General features: G+C 31.6%; 1 pseudogene; it reads left to right on the top strand.

Moving 5' to 3' along the window:
• The first annotated feature begins 11,651 nt into the window (after positions 1-11,651).
• LOC145598705 (protein DETOXIFICATION 49 pseudogene) lies at positions 11,652-13,569 on the top strand (annotated as a pseudogene).
• The last annotated feature ends 1,174 nt before the right edge of the window (positions 13,570-14,743 follow it).

Raw genomic sequence — 14,743 nt, 5'->3', positions numbered from 1 at the left:
CTCAAGCTTTTCTGCCAATGCTATGCGCGCTTAAGTTCGGGCTCTTCATATTTTTTGCGTTTTTCGTTGTGGTGATGACAATATTTATTTACGTGTTATTACCCGAGACGAAGAATGTGCCTATCGAAGAGATGGTGATTGTGTGGAAAAATCATAAAATTTGGGGTAACTTTATTCCAGATAACGCAATATCACCGGATCTCAAAATTTGAGTAGTTTACTTTTTATTGTTATTTATTAGTTTTATTGTTTTTTTTTTTGAAAGATAGTTTTATTGTTATTTATTGTTTCATGAAACAAAAATTATATATTTAAATACAGATTTGAATTTATTCAAAGTAATTAATTCTTATTTATTAGAGTTTTGTTAATTTAGCCGTTTTTACTTAGAAATTCACTTTTTATTCTATTAAATCTATAATCATGTTTATATTGAGGGGATTGGAGGATTGAAACGCCATAAAAACAAACGTGGAAATTAAATAATTGTTTGTTCATTTTTTGTGACATAAAGCTAACCCACGTTAGTCAAACTGTTATAGAAAAAATTTAATTGATTTACATACAACATCTACTTAATTAGAATTTTTTTATTTATTTTATTTTATTTTATTTCAAAGATCACTAACAAACAAAATAACAAAACACAAGACAATGAACATTACCTTATTAGTTACTACACTAATTATTCAATATTAAAGACAATGAACATGACAATGTTCCAAGTGGCAGCACTTGGAAACAAATCTTGTTCCAACCAAATTCTATATATACCGCAAAAAAATAGTTAGAGAGTGTATTTCATTTAATAATACTGTATTTACTTTTTTTTTTTTTTCTTCACTTTTTGTTGTTCATAAATCGATCAACAGTCCAATTCTTTAGTATTGGTAATTGATATGATAGATTTAAAAGTTTTAATTGCCTTGAAAATACTATTAACAACCTTCTCTAGGTTGCTAATTTTTATTAAAATCTTTCCACTTCAAGTTAAATCGGTTGTTCAAAGTATTAAATTAATCTTCACCTTTGTAATAGTCTAAATTTTCTTGTTAATGTTAGGTGTTCTCAAGTTTGGACTCTTTATTTTCCTTAATTTTCAAATAGAAACTTTACGTATTGTAACAAATCTAAGAGTGTACATGCAAGTTTGTTGTATAAAACTTTATCCCAAATTATCTTAAGTGCGGACTTATTATTTATTCAATATTATTCATTAGAATAATTTAAATAAAATTAAATGAGTCTCTATTGTATTGTAGATTTTAGTAAAAATCTTTATTGGATGGAAATTTGGGGTGAATGGAAATGCGGTGGATCTACCTAAATGGTATACGATAGTAGTTGTACTATTCATATGCGTTTATGTCGCCGGATTTGCATGGTTATGAGGTCTGTTAGGGTGGCTTGTCCCTAGTGAAATTTTTCCGCTTGAGGTTAGATCAGCAGCTCAAAGTATCAATGTATCCGTAAATATGATCTTTACGTTTGCGATAGCTCAAGCTTTTCTACCAATGCTATGCGCCCTTAAGTTCGGCCTATTCATATTCTTTGCATTTTTCGTCGTGGTGATGATATTTATTTACGTATTATTGCTCGAGACAAAGAATGTGCATATCGAAGAGATGGTGATTGTGTGGAAAGGTAAATTTATTCCAGATAACGCAATATCACCTGATCTCAAATTTGAGTAGTACACTTTAATACTTTTATTTATTGTTTAATGAAACAGAAATTATATTTAAATATAGATTTGAATTTATTCAAACTAATTCTTATTAATTAGAGTTTTGTTGGTTTAGCCGTTTTTACATAGAAATTCACTTTTTATCCTATTAAATCTACATGTTTATATTTAATTATTTTGTCAAGATAAAAACTATTTAGCACCATTATTTTTTGCTCACAACAAGGGGATTGGAGGAATGAAACGCCATAAAAACAAAAGTTGAAATTGAATAACTCTATATTGTTGTTCTTTACTTGATTAGCTAACTAACTTACATACAGAGTATTGTTTGTTGTTCTATAGATTTTCTATCATTAATATTACCATTAGCTAAAGATTTTTTGTGACATAAAGCTAAACCACGTTAGCCGTCCTGTTATAGAAAAAATTTAAATGATTTATATCCAACATCTACCTAATAAGGTTTTTTTTTTTTTTATTATTATTATTTTTAAATTTATTTTTTTTAAGATCACTAACAAACAAACAAAAAAAACATACACAAGCTAAAAATTTTAAATGATTTACATCCAACATCTACCTTATTAGTTACTACACTAATTATTCAATTTTTTTTACTCTAGTAAAAAGACTAAAAAACTATGAACATGACAATGTTTCAAGTGGCAGCACTTGGGAAACAAATCTTGTTCAACCAAATTCTATATCCCTATTGAAATCTTCCCACTTAAAGTAAAATTGGTTGTTCAAAGTATCAAATTAATCTTCACCTTTGTAATAGTCTAAATTTTCTTGCTAATGTTACGTGTCATCAAGTTTGGACTCTTTACTTTTTTTTTTTTTTTTTTTTTCAAATAAAACTTTACGTATTGTAACAAATCTGAAAGTGTACATGCAGTTTGTTGTATGAAATTTAATCCAAATTTTCTTAAGTACGGACTTATTATTTATTTAAGACTATTCATTAAAATAATTTAAATAAAATAAAATGAGTCTCTATTGTATTGTAATTAAAATAATTTAAATAAAATAAAATGAGTCTCTATTGTATTGTAGATTTTAGTAACAATCTTATTAAATAAAAATTTGGGGTGACTGGAAATATATTGGATTTGTCTAACGGGTTGTTGTAGCCGTTTTTAACTAGGGGATTGGAGGAAACCCATAAAAACAAACAGGGATTAATACACCTAAAACTAAAGGTGGAAATTGAATCAACTCTATATTGTTGATTTGTTGTTCTCTACTTGATTAGCTAACCAATTTGCAACTCTATAATGAACTTCCACGCACCAGTAGTATTCGCTTACACCTTGAGTTAATATGCACTCTTGTCCATAGCTTCTCGCACCAATAAGAGCCAAAACCACTGCTTGGTTATCAATCTGTAATTTGTACTAGCAACGGCCAGCTCTAAACCGTGTTCAACAGCCCTATCAATTCAGCTATACAACCCAAGTTTCCTCAAGTGGATTAGCCGAATCTGATTAACATAAATTGGATTATATTGCACATAATAATTAAGGACATTGTTGTTTCTCCACCTACAAATCCACCAAACAATAATCATGCAACTAAAACTCTAAGTCACATAAAAGCCAATTCTTTAGGGCTTGTTTGACATCATTTTTTATTTTCAGTTTTAGTTTTTTTTTTTTTTTAAAAAAAAAACAAAATAATAAAAACAGGAAACAAGGAAAAGGTATTTCCACTTTTCTATTGCCAGTTTTCAAAATTATCATGATTTTAATAAATTTGACTAATTTTTTATTCATTATATGACATATATCATATGATTTTAAAAACAAAAACCAAAAATCAGAAAATCATAGTGTGCCAAACGAACCCTCGGAATGTTTTCCACCATATACGTTTTATATGTTTTTGCCTTTGTTTAATTATTTGCTACAGTATAGAGCCACATAGGCCCACATTATCAAGACTTTGAGAAAATTGTTTACTACTTTACCTTCAAGGGAAAGGGTTCGGATGCAAATTTATGATGTCGTTATGAGCATGCACATGTCGTCAAATAGTAACACGCTATCTATTTTGATATACCAGATCAAAGTGTCCCCTGCTCAAACATTTCGAGTAGCAAAGTTTTTTTTTTGGGTCAAAGTTTGGGTTTGTCTTGTTTTTCTTAGGTTTTAGGTGGCCCAAAATTATAATTTTAGTCAAAAAAACAAGTATGGCTTAATTTTAGCCCAAAAATCCCGTTATTATTATTTTTTAACCTAAAAAAGCAGTTTTGGAGATGAATTTTTTGACCCGAAGTCTTGGCCTGAAATGGAACACTTTTTTTTTTTTTTTTTTTATTATTTTTATTTTTTTTAGAGTCAAAAAACATATATCGACCCATGATGATTTTTCATGTGACTACTTTCAAAGCAAGATTGGAAAGTGAAAAAAAGTCAGTCATACATTATAAATGGTCAAGAATTGACTACTATCGAGTTGTAGCTATAAGAATTGCTAAAATGTAGAATAGTGTTTGATAGCAAAGAGAAAATAGGCAAAAAGTTTTAGTTATACATTGACTAGTAATGTAAATACATAATTAAGAATTAGCAAATAAAGCACCTATTCTACAAATTTGGTTCACTAGATGCTAAAAATTAGATACTTCAAAACTTATCATAAAGTCATAAGTACATATTCATATAAAGTCTAGCATTTTGTGGCCCATACAGTTTTTTTCAAATCACTTTCTTAATTTTAATGACATTTTACTTTGTTTTGCAAAGACAAAAAAAAATTAACGTTTGTTTTATGATATGTTTGTATGAAATGTAACTACGCAAAGTCTTTTGTTAAGGTTCCTTTCAAATTCTTCCCATTAATATGCTTCTTCTAGATATTGAAATTTGAAAATTCTTTTTCTAATTCTATTAGTTCAAAATACTACGTTTACAACAAATGTAGTTGAATTTAAGAAGTTTTTCTTTCCAAGTGGATTCTAGAAAGGAAGGTGCTATTAAAGATGGGTTGTTGGTCATGTTTTGTGCCGAGGTCACATGTCTTGGGCCTTGCTAAGTTGATCCACGATCAATCAAACCCATTACTTTAGTGAATATAGAGAGAAACAATGGTGGTGATGGGTCCTACATCACTTTGGTTGAATTACTTGAATAGAGTATAAAGTGGAGAAAATACAAGTTCATCTTTAAGATAAACAAATTTTGTTTATCAAATGGCATTTTCGTAAATAAATCAACAAAAAATCTCAGTCAGCATGGCATTTTCGTAAATAAGTCAACATTTGTGGGACCCGCATATTAATAAAAGTTGTTCACTTATTTACGAAAATGTCATGCTGACTGGGATGATTTGTTGATATATTTACGAAAATGCCATTAGATAAACAAATTTTGTTTATCATCAAGATGAATGGGGCTCCCTCGTATAAAGTGAGGTGAATTTTCATTGAAGTAAATTAAACATGTAAACATGACAATCATCTATGAAATTACTAGGACGAATGAATATAGAAATCTTGTAGCAAGTCATATTGACATAAGGATAACACATGTCAACATCATAACATATATTGTGTCTTAGATTTTAATACTCCGTAATAGTATAGATTTATACGACTTTAATATCTTTTATTTTGAAACATTATCAATCACTACTATCATATTAGAATGATGGTTATATTGACGTTATTTTTAGAGTCTTTGCATAATAGAAGGGTTATATTCCCTCCATTCCATTATATTGTTTTCGTTTCTCATTTTTCACAAGAATTAAGGGATATGATTAGAGGAGAAGTGTGTAAAAGTCTATAAAAATCAGTAGTAGTACATTAAAGACCAAAAAAAAAATAAAAAACAAATCTAGTCAATTGCAATAGCAATAATGAATAAAGTCAAAAATTCCAAAAAGCATATAGTAGGGCAAAAATTACTAGAATAATTTTTTTTTGGTGTTTAGAGAACCACAAGGGCAGGTGATGAGATTCGATCCCAAGATCACCTAGAACCGGAAGGGGAGCTCTAATCACTTGAGGTATCCCTCACTCTAAAAAATTACTGGGATAATAGTAAAGGTAATTTGTATGAGAATTATAAAAGTAGGGGTATTTTATCAATATTTTAAATCACTTAAAAAAGGAAAGAAAAGAAACGAAAACAATAGTTTGAAATGTCCAAAATGCCAAAATTGAAAGTTTGAAATATTTTATAGGACGAAGTATTTCCCAAGTTCACTTTTGGTTGCAACAGTTTGATTAAAACGGTAAGAGTTTTTTAGTCAAATTGCTGCAATTTATAGTAAACAGCAGAAGTAGATTAGATTTTAGTTGTCCATCACTTGATCAATGTTGACCACTGAGCAAATTAGGATATCGTCCAGACCGTTAATTGAATACTATATCCACATAACCACTCTAATGAAAATATTGTGTAATTCTACTACGTATTTGTTTTGCTGTATATACTTGATTTACAAGTGGTGAATAGATTTAAAGAACATGGTTCGATTATAGCCATACTATGCACAAGATTCAATGTAGGAGCAAGTAAACCTTAAAACTAATCATAATATAATTATATACTTGTAGTTTTTGTACATACACATGCATTGTAGTACAACATACTTCCAATGAAGATCCTGTGTACTACAAACATTGCATGGTAAAACAAACGAGTCAATGGTGGCATTTACCATGCACTATATATATTTGCAATATTCGGCGTAAATTTTTGATATATATATTGTTTGAGTTAGATAATACCCTATTTTTATTAATTTCAACAATCAACATACTATGAGTCTAGGTATGAGCCATGTGAGGTCTAAACGACACCTTAATTGTATAATTGAGGTCCCCATATCATGGTCTGTTTTTTTAGTTTTTAGGTTAGTGTCCACACTCTATAAGCCTTCTGCAATTGAGTTAAATTGGAGGAAGATCCTCAAAGGTGATTGGCTTTAATTTCCAACTAGCTTAGAAATGTTTTACTTTCATTCACTGAATTATTTCTCTTCAATCTCTTGATAAGTTCTACTAATCGACAAAATATTAAACGCGCGCGTACCTTTCGCTTCATCAATATATGTCATTTATTTTATTTAGTTGTGTTTCGAGAGGCATAAAGGGTAATGATATACATACATGAAATTTGCTTCTTTGTCTAGCTATCTTAGACATCACTTTCTAAAGCATTATCGGTCAATTATGTTAGACCTTTATCAACTTTATTTAATTTTTTTTTCAAAATTTACATTATTGATCTGAACTGATTAACCCTTATCTACATTTATTCAATTTTTCAAATTTTGAATAGTGATAAATTGATAATTTTCCACAGTTCATTTACAATTGAGAATAAACAAGGAACTAGTACAACCTTTCCTTAAAAATAATTGTGTTTGTCCTCTTCTTAATTAATCACCTCCTACATAATAATTAACTAAAGAAGTAAAGATCATATTTCCAATGGTCCCGAAACTTATCTTCTAATTTAGCAATATTTAAACATATCCAAAGTCATATGAAAATACAGAAATTTCTAAAATCTCATATGGAAACAAATAAAGAAAGATTTTAACAATATCTCTTTGCTTATCCACCTGTTTCCTAGGTCTGTAAACTGACTCATTCCTCTGTTGTGAAAGATGTTTTACATTAAGGTTCAAAAGACAATGACAAATGATTGGCTGCTCATACAATACCAACAATTTAATTCGTAAATTATAATAACCGACCAATTTTAGCATCATAAAAATATACTATTGTGATTTTCTTCCAATTCTACATAATGTTGTATTCAATGTAGGCTATGTGGCTTCATCTCTACCTAGCTTAACTTTTATGCAGTGCAAGTCTATTTTATCATGATATTATTAACTAGTTTTTGTCACATACTACAATGCATTAGTTTATGATGTAGAATGCAATAGTTTATAATATAGTTAACGCTGTTTTCCTATCCAATTAATTAACAAGTACTATAATATCCTTGCTGTACACTGATCAGATAACTCTTAACCGACTGAGTAATTCATTCTTGATCGACCGAGTAACCCTCAACCAAGTATATATCCCTAACTGATCGAGTAATCCTTTTCCAAATAACCCCTGATCGAGTAACCCTTCACCAAGTAAACCCTAATCGTGTAATAATCCCTGACCAAATAACCTCAGTCACACGATGTGACCAGCCATACATAAAACTTAGGTGCCTTTTAGTCAATATTCAATTATTGAGATCTAGTTAAAAAAAATGTTTATAGGATAGATATACTTCATATAGTTTAGTCATAAATGCTTGTGAGGAAATATAAATAAATAGACTTAAAATTAATTTAAAAAAGATAAGTATAATTTAACAAGGAAAAATCCCACAAAATAAAAGTTTCACTTTAGCATAGAGTATAGATATGTTGAATAAAAATTACTATTATTATGTATGGGGTTGAACATCAAACTCATAAGATGGCCCCTTAGCCCACACTTGATCAATATTTTTGTTGACAATTTGAAATAGGAATTTTTCACTTTTGCTACCAGCGAAAGGGCCTTAAATCACATTTGCTACCGGTTTAATTTTTTATTTTATATTACTACCACCTAAATCACCGTTTTTTAAAAATCACTACCACTTAACGGAATCCGTTAGGATTTCCGTTAAGTTTATTAAAAAAATAATAAATTTTTTTTTAAAATATAAAAAATTAATTAAAAAATAAAAATATATATATAAACCACCCTCCCCAATACCCTGCCACCCCTCCCTGCAACTACCACCACCCTGCCCTCCCCCCCTGTCAGCGGCCGGTGCCCAGAGCTTCGGCAGGCGCCGGCGCGTACCACCCCCATCCCTTTCCCCCACCCCTACGCAGCCAAACGAACCCCCCTTTCCCTTTCCCCGTTCTCGTTGCCCTGACACCCACCCCTTTCCCCTTCCCCTTCCCCCCACCGGAATCCGTCCCCGCCAGCCCCGTTCCCCCCACCGAATCGACCCCCCTCCCCTTCCCCTACCGTTCTCGGCCTTCACAAACCCTAAACCGCTCGTCCACCACCCCAAAACCACCCAAATTGAATTTAGGGTTTTGTTTCGGTCTCGATTCAAGTTAGGGTGGGGGAAATCGGTTGTTTTAGGTTTGATTTAAGTTGGGGAATAGGGGAAATCGGCCGTTTTCGGCTCGATTCCGGTTGGGGTGATGTTGGGGTTGGTGTTTAAGGGTTGGGGGTGGTTGTTTTGGCTGTTTTGGGTGGGGGAAGGGTGGTGTCGGGGCTGGTGTTTATGGGTGGGGGTGGGGGCAGCGAGGAAGGGATAAGGGAAGGTGGTGGGGCTGTTACCGGCGCCGACAGGGGTAGGGAGGTGGTCGAAGGTGGCTAACGGGGAGGTAGTGAGGGTGTTCGAGGAGGGAGGGGTGGCAGTGAGGGTGGTTGATGTCACTAACGGAAATTGTAATGGAAAATGTTAAGTGGTATTGATTTTTAAAAAACGGTGATTTAGGTGGTAGTAATATAAAATAAAAAATTAAACAGGTAGCAAATGTGATTTAGGGCCCTTTCGCTGGTAGCAAAAGTGAAAAATTCCTTTGAAATACTATACACACACATTTTAATTCGATGGGTAGGGGTCCTATTTGTCCATACACATCTTCCCTCTCTTGTAAACATTTAAGGCCAGGTATGCTTTTTGTATACTTCCCCCTACTTGACCCCTAGTTTTGGTGTACTAAACATCCCTTGTTTATATAGTACATGTATTTTGTTAAGAAAATAACCTTGATGTGAGTTAGGAGTTAGGACTAATTATTCTACATTAAGGGCCTCTTCTCATATGTTGAAATTCAGTTCAGTTCAGTTCAGCTCCTAATTTCTTTCTCTTATAAAATATTCAGTTAAGTTCAGTTCAGTTCAGCTTAGCTCAGTCCAGTTTAGTTCAGTCAATGAGAACAAGCCCTAAGTCACCTCTAGCTTACTACTAAATAGTTTTAGGTGTAAATTTGCAAAAATTTGTGTACGATCGGACTTTTTTTTTGTCATAACCAATTTAACCCACAATTATGTAATCAACATTATATTGTTATTGTCAATAATTACGAAAATTTTAACAATATTTAGCTCATTACGAGAGCAAAAAACAGGTGGGCATTGTTACAATGTTACATCTAATCATCAATGGTCAATCTTTCCTTCATGCAACAAGATAAAACTAAAATGAGTAACTCGCCCAAATTCATGTGTAGTTTTATTTCCCAAATAAATCTAGCTACTCAAAACAAATTAAATGTCATCCTCAATTTTTCCAAGAGCTTTATACACGTTAGAATAATTTAATTCATGCATAATCATTTATTTTATTTGAAAAATCAAATCCCATGCAAGGATCACACGATTTATCCTCCTCTCTTAATTAGTCTCATTTGTCAAAGTTGACCAAGAATACTAATTAATCTCCCCTTTCAAATAATTCAACCACTTTACTGTGAAGATTAAAAGTTTTTTATAACAACTTACGTATGTATATCAGCATGAAACATGACATACCCATTACACAAATCAACAAATGTCCCATGCAACTAACAAGAAAAGAGTCACAAGAATGCTTTACCCAATAGTGGTCCTTCAATATGAGAGCTAAAAACTTTAGAAATTTCACCATTTAGGTAGGGGCAATATTGTCATTTGAATAGAACCTTCATACAACAAGTCAACTAGATAACGACTTCCGAGCTTTGTATTTCTTGTCTTCCTAACACTTTCAAATCCTATGAGTTTCTTCTAGATTCAAGTACTTTGTTTTCCATGGTAAATTTATTGGATTAAGTTTGATTTCTTTGTTGGTAAAGAGAAACTTCTAAATTATTTGACTATTTGTTAGGAAAAATATATCATTTCTTTGAAATTTGGTGCAAAATATTATCAAAGTAATCTAGCTTGGCTACCCAAAAAAAAAAGGATAATAGGAAAAATATAACAAATAGGGTCTTGTTAGATTTTTACTAATGTGCATTTTCTAAATGTATAAATTTCATATTTTTTTAAATTATGAAAATAAAGATATTTGGCAATAAAAAATCGCAAATAAAAGAATAAAGTCTCATCTAAAATTACTTTTTCTAGATCTAATATGAATTTATTTTTTCTGAATTAATATGAAGTAAGTAATAAAGACCTGAAATAAGATTAACTAAACATAGCCTTACACTCCCAAACACTATTGTTCCTCTTTATCATGTTTCAAGTTTAGTTGATCTAATTTCACTCATGTCGTTTAACTTAATTGAACTCATTTGAACTAACCAACCTGAACCAATCATCTCAAGTTACAAGATTTTGGACCTTATTTTTTAAAATCGTTCTTGTGTAGCCTTTCTTAACATTTATGAGAATTAACATGAATTTATTTCTAGAATTTATATTTCTGGAAGAAAGTAGAGATAAGGTGAACAAATAGGTTTTAAGGCTATGTTCTCCTCGTATTATTTTCAATTCACTATCCTTCTTACCTTATTTTCATTTATTACTTGGCTAATAAGTCTATATGAGCTTAGAATTAATATAAGCTCATAATTAATCAGCTCTGATAAGTTCAGATAATATAAATACAGAATTCATAAAATCAATTAAGATATAAATGAATTTCAAGTATAGCTATGATTAGTATAGCGGATTTTAAATTCTAACTTGTTTCAACTCGAATAATTTTGATTACCAATAGTTTAATGATAAAAGGTTGAACAAGTTTGGGCTTTGATACTTGTCTAAGTTCTAGACAGGGAGAAAGGGACGGTGCATATATGAGAATGCAAGGAGGCTGCTGATTTAATGTGATGCACTAATGCACAATGATGTTTTTTTAACAACGTTAGCCATGTAAACACCAAAGATACTATTTTTTTGTTTACAAAAAAAAAAGAGGAAAATGACAAAAAAGAACTCATATAAAAACATATGACTCCCTCCCAATTCTTCCCATCAACTAACAAGGCCATTTTTGTTTCCCATCAACCCCAAAAGCCATGTCTTCCTACACAACTAAAACCCATGAGAAAGAATCCACCAACATAATCCATGAGCCCTTGCTAGCCAACAAAACACCAATACCTTACCAACAAAAGCAACATGAACATCATCAAATCTCACAAACTCACCTTATGCTTGCTTTAAATGAAGCAAGGTTAATCACTAGATTAGCACTTCCTTTAGTATTAACCGGCCTTCTTCTTTACTCGCGCTCCATGATTTCCATGCTCTTCCTAGGCCGAATTGGAGATCTTGCCTTAGCCGGTGGATCTCTAGCCATAGGGTTTGCCAACATAACCGGCTACTCGATTCTCTCTGGCCTTGCCATGGGAATGGAACCCATTTGTGGTCAAGCCTTTGGGGCTAAAAGATACAAACTCCTAGGCTTAGTCATGCAAAAAACTATCCTCCTACTCCTCTTAGCATCAATACCTATTTCTTTCCTTTGGCTCAACATGAAAAAAATCTTGCTTTTTTGTCACCAAGACCAAAACATTGCTAATGAGGCTCAATCTTACATTCTTTTCACTCTTCCTGACCTCATTGCTCAATCACTCCTACATCCGATACGAATCTACCTACGAACTCAATCCATAACACTACCCCTAACATGTTGTGCCATTCTAGCAATCATCCTCCACATGCCCATCAACTACTTCCTTGTTATACACCTTAACCTTGGAGCAAAAGGGGTTGCCTTAAGTGGGGTGTTAACCAATTTTAACCTAGTAGGATCACTTATCATATACATTATTTTCTCAGGCATCTATAAAAACACTTGGTGTGCAATCACAAGCGAATGTGTTCGAGGGTGGAAGACCCTCATCAACTTAGCCATCCCAAGTTGCATTTCGGTATGCCTAGAATGGTGGTGGTATGAAATCATGATTTTACTATGTGGGTTATTGTCTAATCCTCAAGCTACAGTTGCATCAATGGGAATTTTGATCCAAACTACAGCATTAATGTACATTTTCCCATCATCCCTAAGTCTAAGTGTATCAACTAGGGTGGGAAATGAATTGGGTGCAAACCAACCAAAGAGAGCAAAACTTTCAACAATAATAGGCCTCTTTTTTAGCTTCATACTTGGATTTTGTGCACTTATTTTTACAATCATGGTAAGAAAAAAATGGGCAAGTTTTTTTACCAAAGATGTGGAAATTATAGCACTAACTTCAATAGTTTTGCCAATAATTGGCCTTTGTGAGCTAGGAAATTGCCCACAAACTACAGGATGTGGGGTTTTAAGGGGGCTTGCTAGGCCCAAATTAGGTGCAATTGTTAACCTTGGAAGCTTTTATTTGGTGGGTATGCCTGTGGCTTTATGGTTGGGATTTAAGTTGGGATTTGGGTTCAAAGGTTTGTGGCTCGGGTTGCTATCGGCCCAAGGTTCGTGTGTTGTTGCCATGTTTTTCGTGTTGGTTCGGACAAATTGGAAGGTTCATGCCCAACGGGCTCAAGAGTTAACCTTAGATGATTGTGGTTTCGGAGCGGATAATTGTGATTTCGTGAAGTAATACAGATACTTAAAAAAGTACTAATGGAGCAACTAACTAAAAAATCCAAGGTGTATTAGATAACTTGATTATGATTAAAATCAGTCATTGGTATGTCACATGGAAAAAAGTTGTGCCATACATTTTATCAACATAGTATGATATTCTTAAATCTTATACTTCGTATTATATTAAGGTAGAAGATATTAGGAGTAAAGTACCTAACGAGTTCTTCAATAGGCACGTAGGTTAGCTAGAGTCAAGAAGTAAATTTCAAGGCCTACGTCTAACGTGTATTTGGCTATTTGTGCTATACAGAGAGGGAAATCAGTAATGGAACTTTGATATTTTTGTACACTTCATTGAAAATGAGTACTAGTCTATAGATTTTTATTGTTTTAATTATTATCTCCGTTTTATATTAGTTGTAATTTTTGGGTATTATTTGTGAGATATAAAATGCTCCAAAGTTGCAATTAATATGAAACGGAGGTAGTATGTATTGTACCTCGTTGTTACAATATTTCCTTTTGTTTTATTTTCAAATTAAACTTCAGACTTCTACTCGTGCCAGTTTAAAAATGAAAAATGGTATACATGCATAACCCTTAGGGCTACATATAAATATTAAATATGCACTAGAAAATAGTATAAAGTTAGGAAAACATAAAAAATATAAACACTAATTACATTGATTTACACGTGTTTTTATGCTGAATTCCTAATTTATACAATTTTCAAGGGTGTATTTAATGCTTATATATGGGCTACATATAGCATTAGTGCATTACCCTTTAAAAATTTAACTGTTTCTTTTTTAAACCAAGTATATCGGTGCCTTATATTAATAAATTATCCATCAATACATACGGAGAAACATCACTCGGATAATGGATTTTCCAAACCCGTTCTAGACCAAAAGGAATTAATGAATTTAATTGTCAATCAATAAAATTATTAAACAATTAGTTGATGTATTTTTTTTTTTTTTTTTATAATATACATTTAAAGAATCATTCAATGTTTTTTTTAACTAATTTATAAATTTCAACTTTTATAATACATTTATAATAAAAATAGATAAGATATAGCGGTGAACAAATTTCCTTATGTACTAGATTAGTCCCGTACGATGCACGATTTTAATGATAAAATTTTTACTTGTAAGTGTGTAATATAATTTTTTTAAGCAAAACATAGCACGCAAATCGTGATCCCTCTCGTTAGATTAATTGAATTAAAATGAAGGACATGATGATGTTAAATATTCTTTTTTTTTTTGACGGGATATTAAATATTCTTATTAACTTCATAGCTATAATAAAATTTAAAGTATTCATTTATTATTCATTATAGAAAATTTGAAGAATTAATAAAGAGCGAAAAATCCAAACTCTACAATCACCAATAAAATGTAGAAGAGATTGTTTTTTTGTTTTAAAAAAAAATCGGAGGCAAAAAAGAATGTGAAAGAGACCAATCGTCAATTATTTTTACTCAATAGAAATAGAAATTTTGTATAAAGTCAATTTAATTATAAAAGCTTTTTAAAAATGTATAATTAAT

Source organism: Chenopodium album, chromosome 20 (assembly GCF_948465745.1).
Source record: "Chenopodium album chromosome 20, dcCheAlbu1.1, whole genome shotgun sequence".
NCBI classification, from domain to species: Eukaryota; Viridiplantae; Streptophyta; class Magnoliopsida; order Caryophyllales; family Amaranthaceae; genus Chenopodium; species Chenopodium album.
Note: the sequence above shows the minus strand (reverse complement) of the source record. Positions and strands in the feature narration are given on the sequence as shown.